Source organism: Carlito syrichta, unplaced genomic scaffold (assembly GCF_000164805.1).
Source record: "Carlito syrichta isolate Samal-C Ts95f unplaced genomic scaffold, Tarsius_syrichta-2.0.1 Scaffold305639, whole genome shotgun sequence".
NCBI classification, from domain to species: Eukaryota; Metazoa; Chordata; class Mammalia; order Primates; family Tarsiidae; genus Carlito; species Carlito syrichta.
This window is the reverse complement of record NW_007249735.1, coordinates 440,166-460,391: the sequence shown is the minus strand read 5'-3', so window position 1 is coordinate 460,391 and position 20,226 is coordinate 440,166.

The window sequence follows — 20,226 nt, the reverse complement described above, 5'->3', positions numbered from 1 at the left end:
GTTGCAAGCTTTGGGAGTAAATTTTTAGTTTTATTCCACTGTGGTCTGAGAATGTGCTTGATATAGTTTCAATTTTTTATTTATTGAGATTTTATTTGTGGCTGATCATATGGCTTATCTTGGATAATTTTTCAGTTGCTGATGAGAAAAATGTATATCCTATAGCTTTGGGATAGAATGTTCATAGATGTCTGTTAGTTCCATTTTCTCTAGGGCCTTATTTAGCTCTGTTTCTTTTTTTACTTTCTTGATTATCTGTCTATTGCTATCTGTGGAGTGTTGAACTCTCCCACCATTATTGTATTGTTGTCTATCTCTTCTTTAAGGTCTAGTAGAATGTTTTTTAAAACTGGGAGCTCTGGTGTTTGGTGAATATATATTTAAAATTGTTATGTCTTCTTGTCAGATTGATCCCTTTATCATTATATAAAAACCATCTTTGTCTTTTTTTACTGTTGCTAATTTAAAGTCTTTTTGCCATGTTGCCCAGGCTGGTCTCAAAACTCCTGGTCTCTAGCAATCCTCTCACTTTGGCCTCCCAAAGTGCCTGGATTACAGGCATGAACCACCACACCCAGTCAAATTAAGGCATCTTAAAGGTACCCAGCCCTGGTAGTATATCAGCAGGTTCCTGTGTCAGAGGTCGGACAGAAGGGAATCTGCATCGGAGCATAGCATTGTCAGTGGGGTATTGAGTCTCCTACAAAGCCTTAAGTCTGATTCTCTGGTCCTCCCAGAAATTCTCCAAACCACTTACTTAGTGAAGTCTTTTTTCTGTTTAAATCATGAGAATTGGTTTTATTATTTTCAGCAAAGTTTCTAACTAATCCAATATTTAGCACAGGTGGGATGTGGGGGAAAGAGCACTGAATTTATAGTCAAAAATCTGAAATGAAGTCTCAGCTTTGCTCTCAATTTTGTTGACTTCACATGTCAGTTCATCTTACCAAAGCTCAGTAGCTTTTTAATAAAATGGTTCTAATAGTCTGTACTTATTCAAACAGCAGTGAAAAATTCACACAGTCTTGCAAGGAAAATGCCTTGTGAAGGGCAAGCAAAATCTTCAAGGGGAAGTCATTTCATAGTTCCTTCACTAGGGATCCAAGCTGCCCTTAATTTTAAATAATAAGCAATTTGGGACTCTGTATAAAGCAGACCACTTCAGGGGAAAATCCTGAATGCACTTTGCACCTACGAGTTGAATGGGCCCATTCCCCTGCTCTTTTTGAAAATTAACTAACAAGTTGGAGAAGGCAGGGAGAAGGGAAGTAGGTGGTTTATTTGTTTCTTATTGGCACCTGATGATCCAAGCGGCCAAATGCAGAGCAGCAATGCTGATAATAGTAGTGGTAGCAGCATTTATTGTGCAGTTACTTTGTGCCAAGCACTTTGAATCAGGGTTTGGTAAACTGTGAATCACAAGCCAAATCTGGCTTACCATCTTTTTTTTAAAAAAAGGTTCATCGGGGTGTAACTTATACTCATTCATTTACTGTTTCCATGGCTGCTTCTGTGCAGAGTTGTAGCAAGAAACAGAGCTCATATAGTCTTAAAAGGATAAAATATTTGCTATCTGGCCCTTTATAGAAAAAAATCCCCATCCAACTCCTAATCCGAATGAACTCTGGGAGGTGAATGCTATTATATGATCTACTTTCCAGATTGGAAAACTGAAGGCTAGAGATGTAAGGAGCTTATTCTAAGACCCAAAGCTTTAAATCCTCAATCTTCAAGGTCAGACTCTCATCACTAAGTTTTACACTTGCTGTCACTTTGTGTGAGTAATGCTTCCTTTTTCTGTTTGCTACTACCTTTGGAGAAACTGGTAAAGGACACTCACCACCTTCCACCTTCAAATGATATCAGAGCTGGATTGAAATGTTTTTTTCCTAATTTTCAGACTCTTGATTAGAACTGAATGTTTCTTCCTTAGGGATTATTTGCTACCTTGCTGCTTTCAAGATCAATCAGTACCCCCAAGTGCTAGGAAATCTGCAGGCATGGGGGCCGAATCCAGACCTCTGGGAGAAATGCAGCTTTGCCAGACAGGCCTGGGTTTGTGGAAACTCTCCTTCCTGGAGCATGAATTTCCAGGGCTTCAGTTCATGCCACTTTGATGTCCCTGCACCACATTCCCTACTTTTGGGAGCCCTGGGCCTGGAGGTTGTTTTGATATTTTGCTCTACTTCTCATTCAAGTCCAAAACTTACCTAGGATAGATTATTCTCTGGCAGTAAACAATCACACACTGTTGATATGTTTGTTTGGAGAGAGACTCTCAGGGCTAGACACTCATTCACTGTCTCTCAGGCCATACTTCAAGAAGAAGAGAACCGGAGGAACAGTCTTCACTGTGCCACTTTCTCAGTTCAATCACTTCTTCACATCTAGGCTTTTCAATTGACTTGGTTTTCTGAATGCTGATGCCATGAAACATTCCAAAGTTGAGGAAAACAGGTGGCTGGAAGTAGACAGGAAGTCCCTTGTAGAAAGATCTGACAGGGAGATCTTGAAGATATATCTGTCAGGGAGGGGTTAGCCCATTGGTATAAATTCTGAGGGAGTGGGTTGATGAGAATCTCATTTTGAAAAGCAGGATCATTCTATCAGCATTCATTTGCTTGGAAGAAGGAGAGGCAAATGAATGCTGATAGAATGATTCTGCTTTTCAAAATGAGAGTCTCATCGCCCTTACTACCACTCAGAATTGGTTCATTTGTTATCTCAGGGTATATCAGAATAATACCCTGTGATAGGCAAGCTCAGGACAGTCTGTGCCTTTGTAATCCAGGACTTTTTCCATGTCTAGGACCCTTCTCTATGCCTTAGCAACTTCATCTGTAAAATGAGAGAGCAGCTGGCCAGCAGCCCAGGGAGACTGCCCATTCCAGAGAGTCTTGACCCCAGGAGACATACATGGGATATGGTGGGAAAATTCTACGTGTAACAGAGAGGACCAAAGGTTGCACAGATAGTCTCTCAATGGTCTCTCTCTGACTAAATTGCATGTTGAAATTTAATTTGGACTCCCAAAACACACTGCAATTAGAGTAATGAAGCAGTCTGCTGCCACTCCTGACAATGGTGATTTGTCTGAGCAGGGAGAGAAGATAGTTAGCAGGTGACTGATGGATCCATGATGGGCATGTTATTGGCATCTCTCCTAATCTAGAAAGTCCCCCAGGGGAGGTAAAGGCCTTTAGGGAACAAAGGACCCATTGATTATTGCCCACTGCAATTTCCTGGGGCCTGGACAACTCTGGATGCAGCTGATTTAGCTCATGACTCAGCTCTCAGAAATCTCACTTTCTCCACTGTCCCACAATGGAAGGAAATAAAAATTTATTTGTTAAGCACTTCCTGCTGTGTGTGGTGTGCTAGATATGGCTGAAGTTGTAGGTTGGTAATAAGAATTTACTAAGACAGTTATGAATTAAGAAAGGTAGATTTATTTAAGGGAGACAGTGTCATGAAGAGCATGATATCTGCCAAGAAAGGACCTAGAGAAGTGTTTTTATAAGAGGGGTATTGGGGTGTAGTGGGACACCAAGCATCAAGGAAATTGCCTACATAAAATAGAGAAGTTTGCAAAAGGAAATTGCCAAAGGTTTGTGCAGCAGCTGATTGAATGTGGTGTTGTGTTTCTTTAGGGTAGGATTAATTAGCAGCAATAGTTGATTGCTTTTTGTTTACTGTGGAACTAATCACACATGGTTAATTACTTTTTGTTTGCTATGGAACTAACAGCAAATCAGCTGGTCAGTGAACTTAATTAGCTCTTGCCATTATCGGTAAGTTTCTTTGCAACATTTGTAAAATCTCCGCCTGAGATTTCCTTCCTCAATACGATTTACCCAATTCAAGCTGACCTAATCAGCCCTCATGTTTTTCCATACTTACTACGTGCCAGGCACTGAGCTAGGTGCTCTGCCCTCATTGCCTCATTTAATCTACCCAGCAACCTCGTGAGATGGGCACTCTTATCATTTCCATTTTTTTCTCTCTTTTTTTTTTGTGGGAAGAGCCTTCCCAACCCCAGCATCCCTCTCCTCCCACCCCATTCCTGCCCCACACTTGAGGAGCTTCCTGCTCATCATGTGGACATCTGGCTCTTGCTGCCCTCTCTGCACCCAGGCAACTGGCTACTCCACTGTGACAGGGTACAAGAGGCTGATGCAGGGTATGGACTTGTGAACTTTGCTTGGGTGGCAATATTCAAGGTTCAGTGACTCAAGCATGAGCTATAAGGGGAAGACTGTGGGCAGACATGTTTCCTTGTGCTCATCCTGTAGGTACTGGTATGAGCCATCCTGAGGTCCAGAGTAGAGGTCTGTTTTGTGCCCCCAGGGCAAAGTCCAGGGTCCCACTTGACTTTAACCCAGGTCCTTAACCAAAAGCTGTCTCATCCCTAGAACTGATGCTCTGTTCCCCACTCTGGGACAGACCAAGTCTCTTACGACTCGATCTGGGCAGAGCTGGTCTCAGAGTCTAAGTCTCTAGTTATGGGAAAGTCCAGGCACAACTTGTCCAGCCCCTGCTCCTGCCTGCTGAGGGGTGGGAGTGGGTGGACCAGCTAAACTAGAATTATGCTTTTTCTCAAGTAACTTGTTAGAGAATTGGGGGAATTAAGAAAACAATAAGAAAATCAACTTAGAAACCATGGGCCTGCTCTTGCCATGCTGGCTCCCAGAAAAGTACTCTGTCTTTGGTGATAGGTGGGGCCCAGGGAAAGCTGGAAGTGACAGAAGGGCATTGAGCCACCCACTAAGTTTCTAGTATAGTTTTCCAAGTGGGCTCTGGGAGCAATGAACTCAGAGACTATGAAGGAGCATGTAGTTTGCTGGGGGTTTATATGCATGCAACTGTCGCCCTAAAAAGATGAGAAGGCTGGGGTCTGGTTCCATGGACAATGAGACCAGTTTAAAAGGTAGAAACCTGGACTCACAAGCCAGCCTGTGTGGAATCAGGGAAGGCAGAATCAAAGGTATTCTGCCCACCAGCCCTACCTGGCTGGTATCCCCTCTAAACATCTGTCTATCTACCAGGTATCCCTGCTCTCTGTGAGTCATGTGGAGAGGTATCAAGTGGCCTCAGTCTTTGTTTAAATTTTGCCCTAAATTGTAACTCACATGATTATTTCAAGTCACTTGAAATGAGTTAAACACAACAATAAAGTTTTAATGAAATAGCTTTGGCCCAGGCAGAGGCAGTTCCCAGATGTCTCAGGATGTGTGTGAGTCCCAAGAAGCAGAGGGCATTCTCTGGGCACCTGGGATCCATTTCCCTGAGTACAAAGGGCTGACCCATGGCTCCAGGCTTGGCCCACCCAGCCTCCAGCAGCTGGACTTCTCAGGTAGAGAAGGTTCTTGGCCTCCTCTTCAGAATTCAGGGCACTGCTGCTCATGCTAATGCCCCTAGATGTAGATTGCTGTAAGGGGTTGACCAGGGCAGGGAAGAGGGTCGGTCCCAGGCTGGAAGAGCCTAGAAATCCTTTTTACCAGAGGACAACCCCCTAATCCTCTGGGCAGGGGGCAGAGCATCACACACAGGATTCCAGATGGCTGTCATTGCCTCCTGGGTGCCCGTCTGTGAGGGAAGGACGGGTAGGAAGGAAAGGGGTGGAAAGACCGGTGCCCCTCCTCGCTCCCTCCCGCCTCCTCCCCTCGCCCAGCTCGCGGGCTCAGTGCAAAGCCAGAACCAGGGTCTCTAGGTGGCCTTGGGCGTCTCTGCAGCGCTACTTTCTGAACTGTCCTTGCAACTCGGTGCCTCGGTCCAGCGCCATCCTTCCGCCCAGCGCCAGTCTGTGTCCAGCCGAGTTCAAGGAGGGCCTGGCCTCCGCCTCTCCCATTTCCCGCCAGGACGCACTTTCTTCTCGATGTGCGCCGGGTCAGAGCCGAGCAAGTCTTATTGCGCCTTGGTGGCCTTACCTCTGGCATCCTTCACCTGACGCTCGGGAGACGAGCTCCTCCCCGGGGATGCCTGTGGCAGATCCCGCCTGAGCTGCGGCGGGACCGGGAGGGTCTGGGGGACGCCGGAGCACACGCACCAAAGCCCAGTGCCTTCTGCGCCAGCCGCCAGGGCCTGACGTCGCGAGCGCGGGCCAAGCCAGAGGACGCCCGGAGACGGGCGCGAGGGGACAAGCGCGCCAGTGGGAGAGTAGAGGGTCCGGGACGGTCGGGCCGCGGCAGCACCTCGGACAGCGCCAGGCGAGCCGGCCAAGTTGTGTCTCAGTGAGCACGCTCCGCGCGAGGGCTGGCGACGCGGGCCTTCTGGGGGCGCGGGGACCACGGGAGGGAGAGCCCAGAACCGTTTGAGGAGGTAGGGGGTGGGAGGGGCAGCTGAGGATGCTGGGAAGCCGGGAGTTGGGGGTGACTGGAGGATCCGGGGGTGGCACTGGGGGCGCCTGTGGCTCAGGGCGGCTGAGCCACAAATAGCAGCGACGGCGAGGGCGAGGCGGTGGCCCTGTCGGTGCACGTGCGTGGGCAGTGCAGGCTTGCCAGGCCGGTACTCGAAGCGGGCGCTGAGCTCGAAGGCCAGGGCGGAGCAAACCGGGTAAAAGAGGCGCGGGGCTCGAGGCCAGCGGCCAGCAGGTGCGTGAAGACCCCCGGCCAGTCCTCTCGGCTCAGGAATTTGCGCTTTCTGCCACGGGGTGAGAGGAAGGGGAAGGAGGCCTTGTATCGGCCACTGTGGTTGGGCCTCAGACGGAGAAGAAGGTGACCAGGAACTGCCGCTCTAGGGGGGTGCAGGGCGAGGCTGCTCACTATGCTGGTTTCCCAAGGCCTTGGGGCCCTGGGTCACACCAAAGGATGGCGCTAGCGATTGGAGGGTCATCCTTAGCAGGGCTCCTGAGCTCAGGACGCCCACTCTCTTGGTGCGGTGGCCACAGGTAGGGTGGGGAGCAGAAACCATCCAGGTCTGTTCTGGAGGGAGAAGGAAGGGGAAGGAGAGGGCAGAGCAGCAGTACCTTTGAAGCAGGTAATGAAATTCTTCATTTTGGAATCATCCAGGAAAAGCTGCAGAAAGAGGAGCTATGATAAGTCCCAGTGGACGGGTGGGGACAAGGAAGCTCGAGGTTGCTTGTCTGGGCATATAGTGTGCAGGGAGGCATGTGGAAGGTAAAGCTGGGGGCCCTGCCCCTTCTCCGCCTCTATCCTCATCTTGAGCCATGCCTCCTTGCACACAGGTTCCTGGACTAGTAAGCCGTTCCCACACCTTTTCCCTCTTTTCAAGTTTCTAATCAGCTGTGCCACCTCCTCCGCAGAGGCTACCTGGTCTGCTTTCTACCAGACATACTGAAAGCTCTCGACAGAGCTTCTAAAGCAGGTGAGGTGGCCGGCTGTCTCCTTGGCAGTGGCCAGAATTCAGCACTGGGGCCAGGGGCCTGTAGGACAGGTCAGGGCTCTGAACTACACAGTGCAACAGGGAGGCGGCCTGTGTGGAAGGTTGGCAGCCGGGGCCAGAATGCTGAAGCCCCTCGGTTTAGACCAACCCAGCTCCCCAGGTCTTTCCAGTGTGCTCTTATCATCTCCATTTTACAGATGAGAAATTTGTAACCCAGAGAGGGTTAATAACTTGTACACAAAGTTATTCTGGTCATAAGTGAAGGTGACAGGATTTCAATCCAATGGGCTAAGTCTGAGTTCCCATTACATATTACTCATGCATTCCCCAAGACCCCAGACTCCCAAAGGCTGAGCTGGTCTCTCCCTGAACAATTGCTCTCTTCTCCACAGGATCCTTGGTCATGTTGTCTCCACATCTCCATAGTGATCCATTGAAAGGGGACTCAGCTGCCTCCCCACCCACCTCATGGGTTCTTCCCCACAGAAGGAGAACTATCTTATCTAATGATGCATTTAGGAGACTTGGTCATTTATGGGGCCATGTGAAATAGATGCAGGGAGCATGCCTGCCCTCCCAGTCTGGATGGAAAGCAGACTGCCAGAAGCCTGAGCCAGATATTTGCTTCTGGCACCAGCTCCTGCACCTGGGACTAGATGGAACGGTCACTGTGACCATTTTTTCAGAGGGAAATCAAATAGAGCTAGAAAAACAAACCCACCTCAGTTTAGCCTCAGTCTAGGCTGCATACATTCAAAGCTGATTTTTGTTTTGTTTAATTTCTTGTATTACTACAGCATAGGCTAGAATTCAGGAAAGGAAGAAAGAGGCAGTTGACTCAATTTTCAGGCATTGGAGATGGAGAGACTTGCTCCTAGGTAGGGATGCTGCAGCAGAAAAACTACTCCAGAAACTGTCCCATGGCTCTCAGGAAAAGATTTCCTGCTGAGTTCCCAACACACTCTGCTCCCTTATACTTCAAATCCAAACCATCAGAGAGGAGGTGCAGGAAGACCCAGGGAGATCCCAGAACCAGAAGTTGGGGAAGAACATAAGCAGTTCCACTGGAAAGTCCACATATAGGCAACAAGTCCCAGATCAGCATTGGTCTCATAGTCAGTGACCTTAATTTAAATCCTGGCTATACCCCTTGTTTCCTGTGTGATCTTTTTGGGTTTAGCTTCCACAGGGACAAAATAAGAATGCTAAATAAGTAACATGTAAGACATTAGAATTCTGTGAGTCTAATGTGATTAATGGATATACAGAAGCCCAAAGCAACAGGTCAAGAGATCCTGAGTACTCATGGTGACTCCTGATGGAAATAAAGGGCGAATATATCTCAGGTCTCAAATTTGGTTATTCATTCCACAAACACATAGTAAAGGCCTGAAATGTGCTGACTGTGCCAAGAAGTATGCGTTCATTATGAAACAAAGTTTCTTGTATCTTGGTGTCACCATTGAAGCGGGGAGAGGGCAATGCTACATGAGCATGGCATAGGAGGCTGACTGCAGGCCAATCTCAGAATCTTTTGATTTCCCTGTGGCAATTAGAATAGAGACTTGGCTACTTGATTGGGACCAAAACAACCCTTTCTCTGACAAGATAGATGTCTATTACTCCCCCATATAGCAGTTCCAACATAAAAGATGAAAGGCTGTTATGACAGCTCCAGAATATCAGAGATTGGACTCCTTGCATCTTGTGTCATTGCCATACTTGTGTGTTGCACTTATCCACTTGGCTGAAAATGGTCCACCACCAATGACCACTTTCCAGCCAGCAGAAAAGAGGAAGAGGAGAAAAGGATGGCCACTCTATCACCCTGAGTTTAGTCATACGGTCATACATAGCTGGTAAGGAGGTTGAGAAGGGTGAGCTTTTCTGAGCAACCATGTGCAGTGCCTAGCTAGAGTTCAGGGATTCTTTTTTTTTTAGATTGGAAAATATAGTTTATTTATAAAATAAATTAGAGAGAGAGAGAGAGAGAATATTCACCTTCCCAAAGTAGGGAAGGGGTCCAAAGCAGGAAATATGGTGATGGCCATAGCTCAAAGAGCATATGGTCACACTAGAGTCTAGTAAGACAATGACCGAGTTCAGGGATTCTACTACTAGGTAGGGTAGAGTGAAAAATGGTGAACAACAATCCATAACTGCTATACTTTTATAGGATTCAATTCAAGGGCTATTGTAGTTCCAGAACAGAGTCAACCCTCAGAGTGTGTAGGCTGGCTGGAAACCAGAGAATGTAGGACTGCAGAACTGTGTGCAGTGTCTTTGTAGGAAGGGGTCAGTCAGGAAAGCAACCACTAGAGGGATTTCAAACATAGGGCAATTAGTTCAGGGAATGTCTACAGGTAATGGAAAGGCTGAGACACTGAGCAACCCAGAGACCAGCAATTGTAGGAAGTCACTTCACTCCCAAGATGGAGGGACCAAGGGAACAGCCAAAACCATAGTGGCTGATACCCAGTAGGACCTGAGAACACAGAAGGGTTGTTTATCAGGAATTCGAGCCAAAGAGGAAATACACAGCCATGACTGGAGCTACCACTCAAGGCACAGTGAAAGGTAAAGAAACAGTCTGGCTTCTCCCTTAGTTCCCACTTTTGTCAGTGCTGCCCACTGGCCAAAACTAGATGGAAGTCAGCTGGAAATAAATTCTAGAAAGTGTTGTTCTCTGTAGTGCAGAACAGAGCAGGGAAAGAATGGTAGCTATGTCTGGGGAAAAATGAGCTAGCACCAAACAGCACAGAGCCAGAAACACTCAAGGGACAAGCCTTAGAGGATACTATAGGACATTTAAAAAAAAATTTTTTAAATTACTTTCATTTTAAAGATGTGGGGTACAATTCAGGGTTAGATATACAAACGTTGATTATGCAGGTACCCTTGGTGATAAGGTGTGCCCCTCCCTCCCCTGTCAGTTTCCCTGAACTGCCAATCCACCCCTTCCCTGCCAATCCCTTTCTTATAGTATTATGATAATTGTATGAATGCTGTTTTTAATTTTTAGTTATTATAAATTAAAGCTGCTATGAACATTTATATATGAGTTTTTTATGGACATGGTTTTCATTCCTCTGGGATAATGGCCCAGTAGTGCAAAGGCTAGGTCATCAGGTAAGTATATGGTTGTGTTTTTTTTCCTCTTTTCATTTTTATTTAAAACTGTGGGGTACAATTCAGGGCTAGATATACAAATATTCACCATGCAGGTACCCTTATCAATGTTTTATTTAAAATATTTGTTTTAAATCTGGACCCCTGGTTTCAGAAAAGGTTAGGCCCATTAGAATGTAGAAGGCCTTTGTATTCATTTACTATTGTTTTGCAACAAATTACCCTCAATGTGGTGGCTTAAAACAACACAAACTTATTATCTTATTTTTCTGGAGGCCAGAAGTACAAAGTGGGCCTCACTGGAATAAAATCAAGGTGTTGGAAAAACTGCAGTCTTATTCGAGGCTCTGGAGGAGAATCCTGTTCTAGCTATTTCCAGCTTCTCTACAGTTTGCCACATTTTAAATCTCATTGCTGCATCACTCCAAACTTTGCTTCCATGGTCACAGTTCCTTGTCCTGCTCTCCTGCCTCTTTCTTAGAAGGGCACTTGTGATTACATTGTGCTCACCCGGATAACCCAGGATAATCTCTCCATCTCAGGATCCTTATCCTAATCATGTCTGCAAAATCCTTTTTACCATTGTTAAACTAAAATCTGGCCTGAGAAAGCCTCTATATTCCCATACTTGAGTCCTTATGGGTGAATCGTAATATAATTTAGTAGACAAACTGAAAATTTAATTTAGGAATATGCTTCTGTGACAATAGCTGAGTGTCAATCAACCCATCAGCGATATTTTAACCCCCCACAGGCAGCTAACTGGTCCAACTATGTTCTAATATGGTAAACACCGAGATGTAACCAATCCAACTGTTTCTGTACCTCACTTCAGTTTTTTGTAAGTGATTTTCCTTTTTCTGTCCATAAATTCCATCTGATCATACCACACAGCATTCCTGGAGCCTTTCTGAATCTCCTGTGATTCTGAAGACTGCCAAATTCACAAATCTTTTTCTTGTTTAAATAAACTCTGTTAAATTTAATATGTCTAAAGTTTTTCTTGTAACAGATCTGGTATCAGAAGTGGGATCTGAAGTAAAACTCAGGGACCCCCAGGAACACCAGGTGACCAAGTAAGGTGCCTGCCAAGCCAGTTGTGCTCACTGCTCTCTTAATTATAACTGGAGGGCATGGGTGACTTTCTCTCAGATTTTAAACTCCACTAATTTGTGTTCTGAGCTCTGAGTTTATTTGAGCAATATTTAGACCAGGCTGGGTTCAGGATCAAATTGGATTTGATAATTAACTGGATTGGATTCAGTCAGACACTTCAGACCTTTAGCAGGTATTTTTTAAAAATAAAAAATAGTGAATTCATCTCAATCTAAAACATCTGGGACTCCACCTTCTGGGACTCCAGCTATATTTATGTATAAAAAAGTATAGGCCCAGAATGTGTGCATTTTTAGAAAAATGGGTTAACCTTACTAGAGATAACTTAGAATTAAGATGGTCACAATGGGGAAGTTTTAATTTGGATAAAAGTGTTTATTTGCAAGGCATATTTGCAAAAGTAGCATCAAAAACTCCACAGAAATAGTGGGACACATTCCTTTGTTAGTGCATAGAGGCCTCTAAATGACTAAATGAATCAAAAATTGCTTCATTAAAAGATTATTTTCAAAAAGCAAATGAAAATCTTAAGCAACAGACTAAGGACATAACGAAAGAGGACTGTACTCTGACTAAGCTAACCCCAACTATTCCTTCTATTTATACATCTCTATCTCCATACTCTGAATCTACTAACCTTTTTGCTAAGTCAACTTTTTATCCTTAAGATGATGTAAAAAAAAGAAATTAGAAAAATGATTTATAGAGTAAGACCTTCTGATCAACCACGACTGCCTGCTGTGACCACATTCACTCACTCCATGGTCTAAAACTGAGCTTACAGCCATTGTAAAGAATTTCTGTGATCCAAAGGGAAATCCTTAAAAGTTTACTGAGGAATTTAGAACCTCAGAAGAGATCATGATCCAGGACTCCTTCACTTTTATCAATTTATTAAAATGATAATGGGGCCTGGTGAAGTACAAAAATAGATGGCAGTGACGGAGTAGGACAAACCTGAGGAGGATATTAAAGGGCCCTCCAAAACCTCCTCATGAGACAGACCAAAAGGAGCTAGAAAAAAGCTGAAAACCTTTTAAATTACATTCCTAAAATTTTTCTACAACAAACGGATTGGTCTAACATTCAATCTTTCAGACAAAATCAAGAAAAAAAGGACACCAGTTTTAGATTACAGAACTGCTTGGAAACACTGTGAAACTTCCTGGGCTCAAAATATAGCAAGGAGTATTTCCTGAAGTGACTGAAATGACATTAACAGCTCTATTTAAAAAGAGACTCTGTCCTGAACTTAGCAGTTTAATTATAAACATAAACTGGGATGGAAAGTTACAGATATGACTAAATTGGTAGCCTTAACTGAACATTTTGAGAGGAATCTAGAGCAAGAGACGTTCCAAAAGGCTGACAAGCTTATGACTCTTTAATTACAACAGTTGAAAGGCCTGGGACCAAAGGGACTTTCTCACCCTCGATTTATATCAAACCAAGAGGTCCTAGAACAAGGAATTCTTTACTCCAAGATGTCTGCCTTCATTGCAAACCAGGACACTGGAAAAGACATTGTCTGCTTTTTATCTCAGGCCAGTTATAAGCCTCACTTTAGACCAGACTGTTCCGTTGCAAGAAGAAGCCCAAGAGATCTTAGCACTCCTGCTGATAATCAACATTGATGAGGCTCTGAGGGATTCTCCGGTAAATTGCTCCCCATAATACTCTTAAGTAGACGTGGAGAAACAGAAATTAAAATAAATGGGGAATCATGCAGAGTATTGGTGGATACCAAAGCTACACTGTCTATCATAAACCCCATTTTAACAAGCCAATAAATCCCTCAGAATAAGAGTTTATTTCTCTGTCAGGGGAGGGGTGTGAGATTGGCAGTTGAGGGAAACTGCAGGGGAGGGGGGGGCATACCTCATTAACAAGTGTACCTGCATAATCAACATCTATATACCTAACCTGAATTGTACCCACATCTTTATAATTTAAAAAAAGACCATTTCTGTGGTGGGGGTTTCAAATCAAGTCCAAGAGATTTGCATGTTTGCACTCATTCAATTGACTTTGGGACCCTTTTCAGAAAAATACAATTTTTTTTATGTGATAATGCTCCAGTAAATTTGCTAGAGCAAGACCTACTTTTAAAGCTAAAAAGGCACATAAAATTCTCAGAAGGAGAAATTATCTTAGAGTTTCCTGATTCTCCTGAGTCAGAATTGTTATGTTCTCTACAGGTAGAAATTGATAAGATTCAAACTCAACGCCTATAATACCCCTGACCTCTCAAAAATACCTGAGTGTCTATGAGCTTCTTTCTCAACTGACATAGAAGGAATTAAAAGTGTGGAACCTATAAAGGTCCAAACTGACCATTCTAGACCTTTGCCTGCATTACTCCAATATTCACTAAAATCCAAAGCAACTAAGGGGCTCTCACCAATTCTAGGTCCTGTTTCTTGATGCACAGAAAGCCAATCTCTGAGACAAGTATTGCCAGGGAAGAAGACATTCCCCCCACCATTGGCTCATGCCTAAAATGAATTTTAGGGTGGTCAGCAAAGTTTTAAAACAGAGTTTATTTGCAAGAATAGAAGGGAAAAGGAAGATTAATGGAAGAAAGACCTTCCATAGCAAGTTTCTCAAAAAGCAAAAACTGTGCCAACTTTTTATTTAGGATATGGCCGTTGGAAAGATGGGAGCTAACTTTAAATCTATCCCACTCTCTCAACCAACTAAAACTGGGGGTTTGTATACCAGAGAAGAAATGTAACTATGTGCAGGAAAACAGGAATTAGGGAGGGGTAAGGAAGAGGAGTGGGTCAACATTATCAATTTGTTAAAGAAGGTCACCTTGTTCAGTCTAGCCCAAGGTTAAGGATTGTTAAGTTGTTGATTGCATGGCCCCTTCCTAACCTCATCCTGGTTGGTTGAAACACCCTGCATAAACATACACACTTTTGACAAACTGTAGTGGCTGCTGTCATGGAGTTGGCTATATCAAATTTTCAACCTCTTTCTGGCAAAACTGATTTTTATATGAATTTGTGTTTAACTTGGTAAGTGGCAAAGCAAAATTGCTTTACTTGGCATATTGGTTACTTGGTTTGCTAGAGCTGCTGTGTCAAAGTACCACAGACTAGGTAGTTTAAACAATAAAAATCTATTTTCTCACAATTCTGGAGGTGAGAAGTCTGAGATTAAGGTGGCAACAGGATTGGTTTCTCTCCTATGCTTTCAACTGGTCAATCTCTCCCCCTCCCTGTCCTCTCCCTCCTCCTCTTCCTTTTTTTCTCCTTCTCCTCCTCCTCCTCCCTCTCCTTCTTGAGACAGAGTCTTGCTCTGTTGCCCAGGCTGGAGCGGAGTTTTGTTACCATAATTTACTGTAGCCTCAAACTCCTGGGCTCCTCAGCCTCCCTGGTAGTTGAGACTACAGGCACATGCCACCATGCCTGGCTAATTAAAAAAAATTATTTAGAGATAGAGTGTCACTATGTTGCCCAGACTGGACTCGAACTACTGGATTCAAGCAATCCTCCCTTCTCAGCCTTCTGAGTGGGTGAAATTATAGTTGTGAGTCATTGTACCTGGCATAGGAGAGAAACCAATCCTGCTGCCACCTTAATCCTCTCCTTTTATAAGTACCCCAGCCATATTGTATTACAGTCACTCTAATTACCTCATTTTAACTTATTTAACTCTTTAAAGACCCTATCTCCAACTACAGTCACGTTCTGAGATGTTAGGGATTAGGACTGCTTCATTGCATTATTAGTCCCTAAGATGAGGGAAAATATTAAAGTAGCAGTGTAGGAGTGAGTAGGAGAAAAACTAAGTAACACAGCTATGCCACAAATTGTAAATAGCCCCAAAAGTATAAGAAAAATAGGAAAGTTATTAAAAACAGGCAATTTCAAAAGACTTTTCCTTAAAGGCAGTGGTGTGTTGGTAAATGTTTGACTACTGGCTTTCTGGAGGATGGGGGAGTAGGGGAAGGCCATGAATTGCAACACTTGCAGATTTCATGGTGTAGACCTTCCCATTATGACCAATCTTGAGCTAAAAACAAAATATCACTGAATGCAGCATTGGGTAAAGAAGCTCTTAAGAGCCAGTACAAGTCAGTTCCAGCACACCACTGTTTCGGGGCAGCTTGGACAAAGATTTGGATTTGCAAAGAAAACAAGGATGAGTCAACATGACTCCAGGAGCCTTTCAATCAGTATTCTGGAGTGGACCCACCGCCAAAGTCAAGGGAAACTCATCCTCTCTCTTTTTTTATCTCCTCTAATCTGGAATAGAGGCATAGGGGAAAAAAGAAGGTTAAATAAAAGTTGCCGGTTTAGAAATTTCCAACATGTAGCCTTATGGAAATAAATAAGCTATAAATGGCAATAAACATCTTAGTTTCTGAGATAAATAACTGACCTGGAGACCAAGGGTGCTTTCTTATTGCGCAGAATTCTGTTTGCTCCAGAATTCAGAACTTGTTGACAGAATCGCCTGCAGATGTTGCAAGCAGAAGGACCATTGGAAGAACTAATGTCCCACAGGTATGTAGCAACTGAAGAATGGCTCTCCAAAATCTATCCAGTGATGCCCCACAGAGAGACATGAGCATCCAACACTTCCTCTTCTCCCTCCTCGAAACTCCATGTATAGTTAGACATCCATTGTTTTACCTGCTTAGGATCCCCATTTCTGGAGACAAAACTCACTTCTCATGTGGTGTAAGTGAAGCTAACCCCAGCTTCTTCACCCACCCCTAGCCTGGCAGATTACACAGAGGTGGCTGGTCAGGGACTCTCATTCCGTGGTTCAGTGATGGGTAAGTGACTCATCCTGGGACAACCAGAATCCTCCTTGATCTGAAGAATTTTCAGGAAAGATTGTCTATCTTCACTGGAGTTGCCAAGCTAATGAGCTGTTATTCATTTCTCCCTGAATTTGGGCTCGCCACTGGCTATTTCAGCTATATTTTGTCTCTGCTTTTATTCCTCTTGCTTTACTGTCCACCCTTTTCCCTCTTCTCCCTACCTCATAATTGCTGCATTCTCATGGCTTCCGATGGTCTTCCTAGTTAATGACCTTTCTAGTTCTTGCCTTCTGCTTGTGTGTTGTGTATCTCTGCTTCTGCCTATTCCACTCCATGAAGACAGAAACTGGCTTGTTTTGTGTGCATTGTATACCTAGTGCCTGGAATATTTGAATAAGTGAATGGTCTTCGCCTTTCTTTGAGTTTTCCATTCAAACTTGCCAAGAAATGGGATTTGACGGGGTTCAACCCCCACCATTTCTGTTTTTGGTCGGACAACCCAACCTGGTCCAATTCATTATGGCCAGGGTCATTACGGCCACCATGTATAAGGAATTCCCTGGAGGTAATTGAAGGCCTCCATAAAGATGAAAGTATAGCTTGCAGGATAGTCTGCTCAGCCCAAAGCAGCTCCGAGAGGCAGAGGCTGACATGGCCCCTGTGATCCCTGCCTCCTGGTATTTCTGCTCTTGTATTATCCTCTCTCCCTAAGTGTGAGCTAGATCTAGTGACTTGCTTTTAACCAATGGAATATGACAAAAGAGGTGAGATGCCACTCCATGATTAAATTAGAAAAGACTATGATGTCTGTTGTGCTGGTATTCTTTCTCTGGTTCTTCTTATATGTTTGCCCTAATGGAAAGGGCTATCTGATAAGGAACTGCAGGCCACCTCCAGCCAACGGCTGTAAACTGAGTCCTACCAACAGTTATGTGAAGTTGGAAGAGTCTCAGAAATACCTTTAAATGAGAACACAACCTCAGCCAACACCTGGGCTTCAGCCTTGTGATGTGAGAAGCCCTGAGGCAGAGGACTCAAATTATGAAATAATAAAGGTTGTTGTAAGCCACTAAGTTTGGGATAATTTGTTATGCAGCAATAGATAACTATACACAAGCCAAACCTTATCCCATTTTCATGTCTACTATTATTTCTTAAAGTGATATTCCATTAAACATTTAGGACATTTCTCCTGGGGTGGGGCATTTGAGATGACAGAGCTAACTCTTTCTAAGAACTCTGTTGTGTTTCAAGGGCCAGAGGTAGTGGGAAGCTGAATAGATGTCTATAGAAGACATCCTTATTTGGGCCTGTATCCAAGAGGGAGACAGCAACTCACCGAATCCCTGGCCTCTAATTCCCTGTCACACTAGGGAGCTGAGGCTTTGTTGCCTAGGGAGTGGGCAACCAACCCTCTGAAAAGTGGCCTGGGACCAGCAGAGGCCAGAATCAGTGAAGAGATGGCTTGCATAGGGCTAAATTTCCCTCCATGACTCCTGGAGAATGGCTTCTGTTTTGGCCTAAGAGGGCTACGGGGAGCCCACATTCTTCGCTGAGCCTCTGAAGCAAACCTGAGCTGCCTGAGGGTTGGAAGCCATCAGCTGCCCTCCCAGATGTCTTTCTGTTGGATCCCCAGGTTCCTAACCATGCTTGAGTGACAGTGACGTCTATCTAGAAAGCCCAGGGGTCATGATTTTAGAGCCCTTGACCATCAAGGGAAAGGACAGAGTCTTTTTCAGTTCTTCCCCAGACCAGCTGTCTCTTTGGGAATGCTAAACCCACTCTACCACCCTCCCGCCCAGCAGCCTGCAGGAGGATGAGGCCATCAGGCTCTTTGTCTCTTTTGTGTTTGGTCTCCTGACTACGCTGAGAGGAGCCACATTCTCTGTTGGATGAAAATGATGGGGGCACTCTTTCAGTAGGAGGCTTTGCTTTTCCTCTGATTCAGACCTCAGCTGGTCTCAGCACCTTCAGTGCAGTTCCAGCCCCAGAAGGGCAGAGTGGATCCCTCTCCTAGGGTCTTTCTGGCTTGAAGCCCCTTTTTAATCTTCACTTTTGTGCTGCAGGTCAAGGAGTCGTCTGCCCTGGTAGATCTTCAGAATCTGTCATCGCAGCACCCTCATTTGATGTAGGAGAGCTCCAGGGTGGGTTTCTGGGCATATCTGCAGGGTAGTTCCAGTGGCAAAGCTGTCCCGGACAACTCTAAGGAAATGCTCTGGGGCAGCTCTGTGCAGTGGACAGAACAGAGGCACTGGGGCCAGGCAAACCTGTATTAAATCCATCCCAAGCCACCTGCCATATATCCTTGGGTAAACTACCAATCATCCCACACCCTCAAGCCTCAGTTTTCCCAACTGTAATTGTGCAGCAATTTATTCACACTGCATCAGCATCTGCCTTGTAGGGCTAACCAGGGCTGGAACTAAGGTGAGGTGAGTGAGACCCTGGCCTTGAGTATAAAATTTAAGGAGGTGCCTGAAAGTTCAGTAACCAACATAAATAATGTTTTAATGCAATATTTTTTTAAATAAAAATTAATACAAAAAAACATGATCAACAAAAGATCAAAATTCTAAACAAAGACAGAATTTGCTCAATAAATATTTGCGAACATTAGCGGCACTTGTGAAATGCTTTTCAGAAGGCTGAAGGTGATCATAGCTGCATAAGGAGGCCCAACTGTCCAGTTCAGGCCCAAGTTCAAGTGCACCCTGCTGTTTTACACTGTGTAGTACAGTGGTTAGTTGTATAGCAATGGGGGACCAACAGACCCTGTCTGAGTTCTGTCTTCACTGCTTATCGGCTCTGTGACCTGGGATAAGTTATTTTGCCACTCTAAGCCTCAGTTTCTTTGAGTGTAAATTTGGGATAATAATACACTATCTCCACCAAAGGGTTGTTGTAATGCAGGATGCCTGACCCACAGTAAGCGCTCAAAGAGGCTACCATTATGGTCACCTAGGGAGTAATCATTTAACAAACATTGAGTCGATGCGAAGAACTCCCTTAGCAGGACAGAGGATAAAACAGGCTGGTATGTAGTTGTCTGCTCACTGTCTTTGTGAACCCTCCCAATAAGCTGTATCTGCCTGGCTTTCTTGTAATCAAATACACAGCTGGCCGGGAGCTGCTGGCCTGGAGCTGTAATTGCTTCCATTCATGTGTCAGAGGGAGCACAGAGGGTCACAGGCTCATGAAGTGATGGCTCCAGCCAGACTGAGTCAGCGTGAATTCCTGCATTGGATCGCAAACCCTTCTGTCCGCTGTCCTCTTCCCCTGTGTCCTCCTCCTGGCTAACTCCTACTCATGCTTCCAGTGTCATGTCCCTCGCCTTAGCCTTTTCTGCCCACACCCCCACCCCACTCGCTCCCCGCTCCAGCCACATGCCCCACACCCCCTGCCCCCTCCCGATCATTGCCCTGGGCCAGAAAGGGCCCTGACCGTGTCTCAGCAGAAACAGAGGGAACATGGAGCTCCCGACAACACTGCGGTTTCCTAGTTTTCTCTCCAATCTTTGTTATGCCAGTTACAACCAGACCTTTAAAACTGACGGACCTCCACAGGGGTGAGAGACCCACAGGGAGGATCCAGCCTCTCTTGTTATGAGGAGGCATGTGCTATGAACATGATTCCCCAACCTGGCTGTATATCTAAACCACTTAGGAGAATCTCAAAAAATACACATGCCTGGGACCCTAACTCCAAAGAGACGCTTTGGCAGGTCTACAGGGAGATCTGGGCATGTAACATTTTGTGGAACACTCTCCAGCTTCCTGTGCAAAATCATCAACTGAGGCACCATCTGTAATAGCAAAATATTGGTAACAACCTGTCCATCAATAGGAAACTGGCTAAATCAATCG